Genomic DNA, 13,994 nt, shown 5'->3' on the forward strand with positions numbered 1-13,994 from the left:
TTTATTCTGTGTTGAATAAAATATAAAACTGAAGAAACGAACGAAATTAAAGATACAGCATTCGTATTAATTTCGTAATCATCGTTGGTACAATATTTATGTGATCTTTGCGTCTTAAAGCATCGGTTGGACAAACTTTCGTGGAGATCTGGAGATAATCGTGCGTTTCGTCTCCGATATTATGGATTTACGTGGGAAGGAAAATTCCTTTGGGATATCTTGATTACCGAGGGAAGACTCGAACGATGTAGGAAGAAAATAAAGGAAAAGGGGTTTGGTGATTCGTCAGTTGGGTTACCCAGCAGGTTCCTTAAACACTTTCGTGGCAAAGTCATTTAGGAAACAGGATCCTTGGCCACTATAAAAGAGGATAGGATTTGTAACTTGTATCACTGAAATTATTGTGAAACGTGAAACCTGTAGATGTTTTTTATTTGTACTTTATAATTCAATTTATATATAAACATGTATAAGTAATTTGATATTTTATAATTTTTTATAGTTATTAATTATATTGCGTATTTACTTTTGAGTTATCATCATTATCATTGAAATACTAATTACTGGCCTTTGTGCTGTATTTTTCTCACGATTCAAATATCTGATTTTTCTATTCCAGATAAAAAATCCGATCTTAAAATATTTTCTACGATATTTTTCAAACGTAAACTACAAATTAATACTAGAACAATCAAATTGACACGTCTCAGATTCTTTTTGTTTCTGTAATTACATGAAATATATAAATACCTTTTTAACAAAATTTATATTGATTCCAATATAGAAACACAACTTTCAATAAAAAAGTATTCTGCTTTCATTGAAACTTTCATATACAAAACTGACTAAATCTAAAAACATTATTCTTCGATTCCTCATTTTTCAACAGACTCGAATACAAATCTTATTCCAATCTAATTTAAAAAGAAAGAATCATTCTATTTTAAACAACGATCAAAAACTTTCTTCTCATCGAAAAAAGGCGAAAGATCTCTCTAAAATTATCTCCGACTCGTCCTAAACTAAAAACCGTATCAATATTTTATATCACAAGTCTCTATCTGTATTCTCAATTATCTAGCGATCAGAGAATGAGATATTCGATTAACAATTCACCGGTCACGCGAGCCATAAATATCGCTGCGTATCTATCCGAGCCGTTTATTAGAATGCAATTAATCGGTGGCCATCGATGTAGGTTAACGCTCGATCATGTACGTGTATATATATATATTCAATGTGTATCTTGGTCGATTTAATTGAATAAGTGTGTCGCGCGGAGACACGTAACCGCGAATTATCTCGCAGATCGAGGGATCGAGAGAGTCGCCTTGAGTGTACACACTGTGTTTCGTCTATAACACGCTAGATGCCTGGTAGATAAGGAACGAACGAAAGATGGGGAGGGAGCCGACCGAGCCGTGAGCAGAGAGAGGGATCTGTCGTGATTAGCATCGGCGGAATTTGCCGCGAGATTCCTCGGTCGAATCGACAACGAGAGTCGCGCGAAAAATTTGTCACGACACGTTCCTCGAGTTCTGACCGAGTGTCGCATCGAGTAAGCACTCAAGTTGGAAAGAATAATTTTAAACGTTATTTTGTATACTCGTTTTGAAATATTAATAAATTGGCGCATTCATAAGTGTAAGATTAAATTTTAGTAGAATCGATAATACGATTTTTTCTTTAAACATAAGAATACTTTGATCATTTCTATCTCTTCTATGCTCTGTCTCAAAGAATTCTTGTAAATATTGATAATGCACGAAAGAACTTTTTAATATCAAACAAATTTCAAATTTATAACGTTATATAATGATTATATTTTATTTGTATATCATTGTTCATAAGATGAATCAGAAAAGATTTCGAGTAGAGTAGTCTATTAGAATTATTAAAATCACTTAATTACATTGTACAAGAATATATCGAGGAATTTAAATTGGAAGATAGAGAACATTCCAATTCAGCATTCAATGCTGAAGCAATTTAATGATGTACGTTAAATCGAAAAAAGAGTATTTTGAAGAATATTAGATACAATCTACGCTACTTCGAGCCTAAAAGTTTTCTTAACTCAGGGAAATGAATCGATTGTTAAAACAACTCATAAATAAAACTGTACTAGTACAGTTGTATGTATAATTTTTAATTCGAATTATAATTATTACATAACGATTTTCAGATTTTCCGTTTTCCCTAATTAATTCTTAAAAATATATTTTAATAAAATTAATTAAATTTTATCAAATAAAGATATGTATACATCAAATCGACACATTAAAAAATTAATTACATATTATACTAATATCTTCATTATCTTACACAAATATCAATTATGCATAAATTCCATCGCATAAATCAATTTATTACACGACCACCTAAGACCAAATCAATTGAATAGCGTATTCTTAAAAATCAATGATTAAAAATTCGTATCATCACGACGAAGATTAACAGCTCGAATCCTCGAACAATTAACACGTTATAAAAGACGCTACGACTCGAATATTATTCGGTTCGGTGAATTATACTTCGTGGATTCCCTGCTTGATCGTGAACAGCCGGATGGACGAGGATCCTTATTACAGGAAATAGCTTAGGAGTCAGTCGTGTCATTAAATATGCAAGTCGTGGCCGTGCAGACACGGCTCTACCTCCACGAACGTAGGCGCATCGTCGAAAACTTCTAATCCAAGAATCCGGGATACACCTCTTCGCTCGTTTATTTCTTCACGTTTTCGCTCTATTCTGGAAATAATTATACCTCATTGATCGTTATCGAACGCCTCCGATCGGGTCCCAGCTTTTTCCAACTCTCGTTTCGATTCCGTTCACTTCGTTAAATGAGATGTTATTCGCTTTATTTTTTTTTAAAGCAATTTAATCTTGGTTCCTACATTGTTTATGTTGCATCTATTTTCTTCTTTTATTCCCATCGAATATATTTTTATTTAAATCCGGATACTTTACATATTCAAATACTTATTGTGTTTACCAACTATGGCTGATGCTGGTTGCTCTACGTATTTACACTTAATTAGACTTCGACCCTGAAGTCGCAGAATATCTGTGTCGAGCCTTCATCAACGTTGGAATGAAATAATACCAGTGAAGCAAAGTGCATCTTGTATAATAATAATCCGTATAATTAATCTCGCTCATAAGTATCGATAAATTAATATCGAAAAATATTCGAAAACTCTAATATTATAAAACTAAATAATCGAACGAGACGAAAGAATAAATTGTTAATTAGTTAGAACGAAACAAGAGCAAAGAGATTTCCAAATGGATTTTTTTACGTGTCGATTAATCTATCGTAAATATTCCACAAGGTGGTTAAATTTAAATGAATAAATTTCGCGAGAATAAATTATTAATGCGGTAATTATCGCGTTTAACAACAAGTTTGAAAAAACAAAACGAGGTAACCGTGAATATTTTGCAATTCAAATTATAATTATCTCATTTGTCAATAAATAATTATCGTACAAGAAAAGAGTGTAGACCCCGAGTCGAAATCTGTCACCGAACCAGCACGCCGGCAGTATGGCTCAAAGTTTCCTCGCCGACGCGATTCTCTGTTGCTTGGAGCTGTAATTACACGGAAGGTAATTAACATATCAGAGTGATGTTGAAATTCTTGCGAGCTGTATCGAAGCAATTATGAAAAAATTCAAAATTATATTCGCGATGAAATGCGGGACGATCGTCTGAGATCTTCGATATAGAAGTAGATTCTCGAAAATGTTTTTTAATTAATGCGTTAATTGCTTTTGATCTTGTATATTTTTATTCGTGGAATATCGTAGTTTATTTTATAATATATATTTACATTTTATTAAAGAATAAAATTAATTTAAAATTTGGGATAAACGACGCATTTAAATTACGCGTCTTGTTATTGAAATGAATTTTTATTAATTTATTTTATACATATATATATATATATTCAAATATCAATCAAAAAATTTTCAAATCGTTATTCCTTCTCGTTATGTAATCGTCACTCAGTTTTACCATATCGCGTCATTGAAACACGCACGTGGTATATATTATCGATGGAATAAAAACATGCAATTTAATTATATATTCTTCCAAATCGTTAAAAACAAATTTCCCGCCAAAATGTCAATCGTGTAATAATAATATCATTTCGTAAACAGCGCGTCAAGAGAAAACGAAGACGAATAATCTGTCCAATACTGCCGAGAAAATTCGCGAATAGACTCGAATCGAGAATCGGTTGTTCCGCCGCTCATTAAAATCGATCGTTTCGGAAGGTGTGGGCAATGTGGCGCAAGTATGATGGGCAAAGGAGGGGCGCGCGGCTTGCCGCGACGTAGCTACGTGTTGACGCGCGATCGGACCCGGGACCAGTGACTCTTTCTCTGCCGGCAGCATCCGATCGTCCCGGGCCCTCCGCTCTCTCTCTCTTGTGCGAACCCCTCGAAAACGAGCGCGCGTCGTGGCAATGCCGGACAACTCTTCGTGGCCGTTCGATCCACCGATTTCTGGATCCATGGTGAACTTGTGAGTCGAATGTGACTTGTGTGGATATTTTTTCGAGTGCGATTGCGCGAAGGAGCGGCAGGATGTCCAAGCTTACTTTCCGGGGCGCCACGATTTCCGGATCGAGAGAAGAGGAGAACTGGTGATTCCGTTGGTGAGAGGATATTTTTTCTTTTTTTGAGGATTGAAGGAATCCTTAATGGTAATCGATCGTAGAGGCGTGAAGACAAGAGGAAAAATTGAATAAGTTGTGGAGCATGTAAAGCTCGTGCTGTTAATATCGTGCATTTGTACATGCAAGAGTAACGCTGATACATATTCATAAAGCGCGTACAGATGAAATGGAGTATCTACAATAAACGTCGAATGACGCGAGCCTCCTACTTTTCCACTCGAGCATCTTGTCCTATCCTAAACACCTGTCTCGGAATCGACGTTTCAATACCACTTAATTATACCTTGTCTACTATCCCCTACACTTGCAAGCTTCTCAACCAGTCCTGGCTACTTATAAACCCTACAACATCAAACGTTCGAGCATTCTCCAGGCAAAACAAGCTCTTAATCTATTCAATGTAACCCAGTATCCTCTTTCTGAACTTCAACGAAAGTAAAGTGAAAAAGCGCGAAGGGCGATGTCCTGTCCTGATTTCTTCCATGGAAATCGAACCCAAGTTCTCTCGTTATATAGCGTTCAAACAGACTCGATTCGATCGAATTTAATAATTTTGCATTAACGTATATCGAGTATAAACGTTACACGATGATTGAATGAAATAAATTTTCACGAAAGCGTCGAGTGCAATCTATCCGATGCTTTAAAGACACAGAGTATCCGCTAAAAGTAAAAGAGAAAGACGAGAAAAGAATAAGAAAAATGAAAATAAGCACGACCCCGAAGAGATGGTCCAAGAGGTCACTGGATTCTTAATGTGATTTACGTTTCTCCAATGGCGGCTTTGTCTAGGCAACTGGTTGTCAGGCGCTGGTTGATTTTCGCAATATATTACGCGGCAATATATTGCGGCCATAATTCAATGGCGACGAAATGACGCGCGAAGGTGTTCGATTCTACGAACCAGAGGACCGGAAATTCCGTTCCCCGGGACGATCGTATCCGTTCCCACGACCACGTGCTCGCCTTCGCGAGGATTTGGCTTGTTTTGCTCGATTTTTTGGCTGATGGACCATCAGGTGTCCCCGAAGAAGAGAAATGATCGGGGTGATCGACGTGCGTAATGGTTGGACGGAATGTGAATGAGATTGGATGGAAAGAACGAGGATGGGATTTGAAATGGGAAATGATTCGAAGCGTGAGAAAAATCGTCGATTTCTCTAATTGTGAGTGAAATTGACAATTAAACGGAAGAGGTAGATGGGTATGGATAAAGAAATAATAGATGTATATGTATGTTATAGGATGTATCGTTAAAATTTACCATGCAAATTAAACATGACAATATTTTTATGGTTTAAGAAAGAGAGAGTATTTTGTTTTGTACGTATCGTACGTGTATGTGTGTTTCTCTAATTGTAAATGAAATTATGAGAATTAAACAGAATTAAATAGAAGAAATAATGGAAGAGGATAAGGAACTAATATATATGTATATTGTGGAATATTTCATTAAAGTTTATATACGAGTTGAGCAGTCGACAAAATTTTTATGTAAGAAAACTTTATATTTATTTATAAGATTTCAAAGAAAAGAAAAAGTATTTTGTCATGGTACATATATTACGCGTATCTTCAAGATTTTGCTAAGTATTCTAAACGTGGCAGAATTGTGGATATGGCATTCGAGTATAAAATAATATTCGACCAAACTCGTCAAGTAAAATCGTTTCTTCGGATAATTTATTAACGATAACAATAATATCAACGATGTGTTTATCATTTTACAAATTCTACCATTTGTTTGCCTTACCACTCGAGTAAATAAGTACGAATTTATTATCGTTACATAAAACAATTTATCGATATTTATCGTAAAGATGCGAATACATTCGAGAGTGAAATTGTCCCGAATCATTCTCGAGACTTTTCTTTTTTTTTTTTTTTTTTAATGAACATTGCATTAAAAATGAAAGTTACTTGCAACACGATGTCCATTTGTGAGAAATATTCTCGAGAGCAAGTATTTTATTTACATTTTAATACACGACTTGATCAAAAGAAATCCAAAATCCAAATCCACTGTGAATTTGCTTGCATCAAAAAATTTCCCTGAAACGAATACAAAGCGATTTTTACGCATCTTTAAACGCATATCATCCTGAAACTTAAATCATAAATTCAAACTTATTACGCAACAGTGATTCCTAATTAAAATTAAAATAAAGAAATTTGACACGAAACGAATAATGCAATATAAACAAAACCACGTTTATATCGATATATTAATATATTCATGAGATATATATATATTTATATACGCAAAAGTTAATTTACAAAAATATCAAATGATCAAATTTCAATTTTCTTTATACTTTTGTATTCGTATTTATATTTTCAATCTCTACAACAAATATCGTACACCATCTCGAAAAGTAGCCCATGAACAACACCAACACCCCGTATTTTACCCACGTTTTATAAAATCACACCGTATTCGCTGCGCTTTCTCGTTTATTCCATATCCATCGAATCCTCTCCGCAATATTTCCCCAGTATTTAAAGCGCGTTTTAGAGGCTTCTCACGCGTGTGTGTCTCCTCCGCCTTCGTTCCTCGTGGGAATCCCCGTGAATTCTCGTGGAATAGCCGGATAATTAGCGGCGCGCGCGATGGCGTCTGGACTAATTTCATCCACGAGTTGCGATTCCAGCGATCCTTCCTTCGTAAACAGGAAATACGGTTAGCGCGTGAACGCGCGTTCCTTCTCGTGTAATTGAGCGTGCAGCGAGTCATGGGGGAGGGAATCCCGTCACGTTAAATGGCCTCGTCGCGAGGTTTATCTTATCAGGGGTGGCAGAGGATGGTGAAACAACCATCTCGCTGTACAACGTGTTCTTTAACCTGGTATATTCATGAAAATTTGGAGAGCTTTGACGCGAAATCGTGGAAGAATTTTTTTTTTCTTCTTCAGATTTTTATGAATTGTTCAATCATCGTGGAAAATTTGAAATTGGAGGAGAATTTTAATTTCTTAGAATAACGAATATGCACGATAAGTGTGCAAAATAGTAGGACATATAAATTAAAAAACATTATTATTAATTATCAACCATATATATTGTAGTACAAGTTATGATAAATTATAAAAATATTTTCTTCACGGTGACGTTAATTACTGACGTTCGTCGATAAAAATTAATTTATACTTTGAAAAGACTTGAACGTCATACGATGTTATCGATGCATGTTATTTATTTTGCACGAAGACGAATTTTAATTACAAATTTAAGAATTTAAGTATTTTCGAATGATGAAATTGGATTCATCTTTCAAACAATTAATTCTAATCTAACGATTCCGTTTTGGGAACAAGGCGACAAATGGGATGCGAAGAGGTCACCACCCGGTTTTCGAGAGTGAAATTTTCTTGGCGAACGAAAACTGATCTCGTACAAGCCGTCTTTTAATTGGTCACGTTCGATCCGCTTATCAGCGGAGACGCAGGATCGACGAGACCAAGTATCCCCTACAAAGTGTTCCCGTGGGAACGATCGTTAATTGTCCATAAAATGCACTCTCACCTGGCTCTGTGCTAAAAGCAGAACCGTGTACGCCAACGGAGAATTACGTGTCCGCGAGAGGACAACGATCATCCCGAAAGAAATGGCCAATCTCTGCACCTCTGCTCCTTTTCTGTCACGTTTCTGGCCTCGATGATATCTCTCTCTCTCTCTCTCTCTCTCTTCCACCTCTAATTCTAAATTTGATTCAACGAGCGAATTTGGAAGAATTAATTTATCATAAAGGCCGGAATAACGAGCGATTAAATTAAACGGCGAACGAGAAATTAGCGCAATTTGTTGCTTCCTGTAAATTCTTTTTTAATTAGCTAATCCTGTTAAGCGTATCCTTTCGCGATAAAATTAAATTCAATTAATTCGCCAACTTGATAGCCCAGGTAGTTGCAACTAATTACATCAGTTCTCTAATATCCTTAATTGCAGTAGGATATAGGCTACGAATTTGTCTACTCGCGAGATAAGTACTTATTCGGATTAACTCGATTCGAGGAAAACTCGACGTTTTCACGTTGACGATAATTCATGGTCATAATCAATACCGATATCGGAATGTAATAATTATGTTCAGTAATCGGTTTCAAGTTAAACGATATAATAATTTTCTTTCCTAATCGGAGCTCTTACTTTTCACTCTTTCCTCTGGGCGGAGAGTAGAAGAGCAAACTGTTGTTAGAAAGCACGCGTATCTGTTTCATAGAAACACGCACACGGATTATCTTAAAAGTCAAGTAACAAACCATAACTGAAGATAGTTCCTCTGTAAAAATGTTCGTTTCACGTTTATTTATGAATTATTACCGAGAAACGTTGCCACCATTACTCGGTACCGTACAATCGTATAACCGGAACATTACTGAAACACATTTGAGCAAGCATAAAAAGTTTCCAAGTTACCTTTTCCAAAGCCTAAAATCTGTGTCATTGTTTAGAAGCATCCGTCCTCGTCGGCAAGAAAGGCAAATAAAGATGTAGAGGGGCCGGTAAATAGTGGGATAGTAGATGGTAAGGAAACAGAAAAAAGTCTCGGTAGAGAATGGAGGAACCGTTTAGCCAATGTAAACATTTTATTACACGTCGGGGACGCTTATATTCCCGCGAGCCGACCGAATGAATCGCGGCATTCCTACGGCGAGCAGTTGGCAACGAGGGAAAGAAGAAAAAGAAGAGGAAGAAGAAGAAGAAGAAGAAGAAGAAGAAGAAGCCCCCCTTTTCCTTCGAGAGCAAACAAACCGTGTATCTTTATTACAGTAATAACTATAATCTCGAGGTCCCAACGGAGAACCCTTCCTTCCATATACACGATACACACCAGGTCGGCCTCTCTTCCTCGAAACTGCGTAATCAGTTGCCGTGTCTACTTCACTGAAAGCAACCTCTCCTCACTTTGAATCACCTTACCCGACATACGGTAGGCAAGAGCCGTGTGCAACGCCTCGGACTTACACACGGGCAACGCCGCTGTTGCTGCTCACCGTGTCATTAGAGAAGGGCACCGCGATTAGAGTCGAAATAGACTCGCGATCAAATTGATTCGGTTGCAATTTCCTTGCGTCTCCGCTTATAGTCCATGTAAATTCTGTCTGGGGAGGTGCACTCTTAACCGTGACCTATCTTTTTGGTTTCAGACGATTATCGTTGGTCGAGAATGGGTATGATTTAGGTCGACGATTCGTGACGGTAATGGCGGTTGCTTGCTCGTATGTTCGCGACACTGAGAAAGGAAAAAGGGACTTAATTGGGAAATATATAAAGCATGCGATAAGGGGGAACAACAAACCGGTTTACTTTATTAGATGAAATACTCGGATCATTAATTTTTCTTTTTCATTAATATTGTGTCAAAGAATGAGGCATTTTAAGAAGCTTGAATTTGTAAATCATCTAACCATCCCCTACCTTAGTTAAAACCGATGGTATCTCGAGAAAGATGCCACATCGACGTGCGCGACAATCGACCGAGGACTCGTTACTTTTATGCGAGGATTTACAATCACAGGGTGCTGTGTATCTCATCCACGCCGAGAGGGTTGGCGGAGAGGCGAATATCTCTCGTTAAGACATTCGCGCCTGTTAATGGACCGGCTCGCGAGTACACGGCGCGGAAGCGACTGGCGCGCTCGTAAAATATGACGCGTATCTTCTTATTAGGAGTAAATTGTATCCTCATTACCTGGCGCGCCGCCATCTCGTTCCATCTTCTTCTTCTTCCTTCGGATCGCTTTCGTTTTGCTTAATCGCGATATGGCTCGGATGGCACGGCCAATCAGACCGCCGTTTGCAATCAGATTCCACGGAATATTAATTGCTTGTGTAACCTATCTCTCTCTCTCTCTCTTTCTCTCTACTCGATATGATACGTAACGTCGTATTCAGAGGCTGAAAGTTGGAAAAGACAAGAGGGTAATTAAAAATTTATTCGGATTAAATTACTTATAATTCAAATTTAGTTATTATTGTATTTTTGTGTGTTTGTTTTTTGCGTCTAGAATCGATTCTACAAAGATATAATTAACTTTATGTGTGTATAATTAGCTTATGCAACGGAATGTATATTATATATGTTAATATATTCATAGAATATTTTTGAAGCGCCATAAAAATAGAATCTTTATCTTACTTTATATACGCAATATATATATATAATACGCTAATTTAAATTGCTTATATTTACTATTTAAATTGCAAATATGCCTTAATTTTTATATCAATTTTTGTTTCGGACTTTGGAACCTTTAAAAAAATATTTTGCGAATATATTAACTCTTTTAATCTACGAGCATTACATAGAATTTAAAAAATATAAAAGCTATATACAAACATTACACGTCAATGTTTAAAGTTTCTCACATTCGACTTTCGATTTCGCTAATTCTCCGTTATAATAAAATTATAAGAATGTCGAATTAAAATTTAAAATCCTACGATGACAAGAATAAACGGATATATTGATTTTTGAGATAAATCAAACGTATTCGTATTTATGGATAGAAGAAGAAAAAAGATGCGAGCATATTATTTAACAACAGAGGATGGTGATCGAGTAGGACGTAGAAAGGCAATTACGCGTGGGGATTTCGCTCCCTGATGGATCGATATAAATAAATTGGCGGTTGTGCGGATACAAATAAGCCGGACGACCATGATTGTAATAGCACGTTGACGATATATATATATATATATACAGGTCGGTCGATCGTTATCGATCGATCTGATCGGTTAGAATATTCGTACGTAACCCGGCATTCGAACCACCAAACCGATAAAAATCGTCCAATAGTAAAAAAAATTTGCAGCAGCCTGTCACAGGATTTTCAACTACGGAACTTTGTCGAGGAAGATAAATCTTGGCCTCTCCGCGAGATTTGATTATTTATTAGAATTCATAGACGAGAGAGAGAGAGAGAATTATGGACCATTGTATGCAAAGTAGACGCGTAACCAAAATACTCCCCCGCAGTTTGACTTGATTCCAACCGATCCTGTACCTGCTGGATATTGGATTATTATTTCGTAATCCATAGCGAAACAGGGAACGAGAAAGTGTTTGCGATTTTGATCGAGAAATTCGAGTGTCAAGGAGAGGAATTTTATAATTTTTCGAGAAATGAAACTTTTAACTCGAGTGTGATTGCACATTAAAAGGGCTAGAGTCGAGTTGAGTTTATGATGATCACCTAACGGTGAAGCATATCCGAACGTTCGAGCCTGACGTAACTCAGTGAGCCTTGGCAACAAGGTTCATGGCGAGGTAATGAGAGTTTGAAATAAAGTAACCCGAAAAAGGGAAGGCCATTATTAAGAAACATTTTATTATAAATTGTGGTTTGAGTCTCTTATCTTACCTCTGTGATAAATTTGTTTTGACTCGAGAAGTGAAAGAAGATGTATCTAAATATGTATCATAGAATATTTCCAATAAATTGATGACGAATAAAATGATATGCAATTTATGAAGTTGAGTGAGAGAGATTCTATGGCTAAAACGAAAATATATAATTTTTTTTATAGGCTTCGTTTTTGAATAAATTAAACTCGAGTTTTTTTAAATCGAAATTAATTAATACAAATGAATTATCAATTTTCGAAATGACCAAGATATATTCTACATTTCCCCCTTATTTTTACATTCAAGTAACACTTCGTTCTTTATAAATCCATATGATTTCCTTTACGATTTCGTTGGCACGAATGTAGAAATGCAATTCAACAGGAGGATGCACGAATGCGTTATACAATCGGCTCGATGTTTAAAATTGTTTCTCTTCCTCGCTCCATTCAGAAGGATCGAGACGAATCCGCCCCTCCAACGAGAATGAGCCTCCGGGCTGTGCGATTACTCATTGAAGACGCTGATTGCGGCTACGGCATACTTACCGAATCCCATCGTTGGCGGGCCGAGCAATAAAACGTGGTCCAACTGAATTTCGACGTAGCTTCCTCTCTTTCTTTTCTTTTCTCGTTCGACGCACTATTTTACAGCTTGTTAAAGGCATCGAGCGATTGTTCCACCCAGAACGAGCACTTGTTTCCGGAGATTAATGATTGCTCGCCACTCGATGGATCGTATAATGCAATACCTTTTGCCTCTTACTTTCATCTCTTTTTCCATGAATTTGACGTTATGCAACGTGTTTCTTTTCCAACGTGCTATTTTGTTCTCTCTACCGAAATTTCGATATAATTGGCAGCTGGTTTTTTCAGCGAAGAAAATAATATTCGATGCTCTAATAGATAACAGATACGACTCGTATAAACGGTTTGGTATTACAATGGGTTCATAAAATATTCTTACATTTGACCACGTTCTACGCTGACTCACCGAGTTTCGATTAAAAGTCGTTCATAGATACCTGCTCGTAGGCGTCCATGCATAATATACACGGAAACTCCCTCTATTTTGCATTTCTTCGTGAAAGTATTATGACAGCGACGACTTTGTAACGAGTTCGACTGATGCATATCGATGGAACTGGTGTAATTAAATTATTCGACTCGGTTTTATCGTTTCCATTAAAGACACCAGAAGATTAAATCGTGGGAACAACCATCTCTTCATTGTAATACAAAGTGAAGCAGCGGTTTTAAAAGTGTCGATCTTACATCTAACACTTTATATTTCGAATTATTTATCATCAGAGTACAATTTGAAAGAACAAATTTTTATTGAAACTTCATAGACTTCCCTCTTGTGGGCTATAATAAGAATTGAAAATACATAAGAAACTATTTTTCTTGAATTTAAAATCATCGTTCACATAAACAAATCGAGTTTGTTAAAAAATATAATCGTTGAACAAAGGATATTTTACATATGCGTGTATGTAAAAGATTTCAACGAGAATCATTTTCGAAAACTACGCATAATTTACAACATCCAAACGCTGATTCATCGTACAACGCAATAACGCGATACTCCACGTGCACTTACAAACAAGAATTGTATAAATGAAACTAATTAGAAACAATTAATTCTCTTAGCTCTTTCTATTTCAACTCTATTTCGATATCAACCCCATTAAAATAACTCCATAAAACGTACGTGTCCGATAAACTCCCCCGAATGGAGGATGAAAGGGAGGGTGAAGGATAAAAATTTGGCTCTTCTTAGCGAGTGATCGTGTTCCTGGTTCGACGTCCTTTCCATCTCGTCCACATCGCGAATGTGGGACGATAAAACGAGGCTCGTCTCAACAGGCAAACGAGGCGGCATCGTAAAACGAGTGTTTCGAGAAAGATGCATCGTTACAACGGAGAAGGTCTTCATCGAAACGAGGGCCACTTG

General features: G+C 36.6%; 1 protein-coding gene and 2 long non-coding RNA genes across 7 annotated transcripts in view; 2 read left to right on the plus strand and 1 right to left on the minus strand.

The window, feature by feature from the left end:
* Positions 1-13,994, plus strand: part of LOC107999813 (puratrophin-1) — a 323,391-nt gene that overhangs the window by 235,271 nt on the left and 74,126 nt on the right. The window lies entirely within an intron of this gene.
* Positions 1,576-12,148, plus strand: LOC133666028 (uncharacterized). The gene is made up of 2 exons (XR_009829546.1): positions 1,576-3,614; positions 4,170-12,148. It is a non-coding gene; the product is annotated as an uncharacterized LOC133666028 (long non-coding RNA).
* LOC133666033 (uncharacterized) lies at positions 12,284-13,184 on the minus strand. Its single transcript, XR_009829554.1, has 2 exons — positions 13,032-13,184; positions 12,284-12,936 (listed from the first exon to the last, which is right to left on the minus strand). It is a non-coding gene; the product is annotated as an uncharacterized LOC133666033 (long non-coding RNA).

This window comes from Apis cerana, linkage group LG1 (genome assembly GCF_029169275.1).
Source record: "Apis cerana isolate GH-2021 linkage group LG1, AcerK_1.0, whole genome shotgun sequence".
Lineage (NCBI taxonomy): Eukaryota > Metazoa > Arthropoda > Insecta > Hymenoptera > Apidae > Apis > Apis cerana.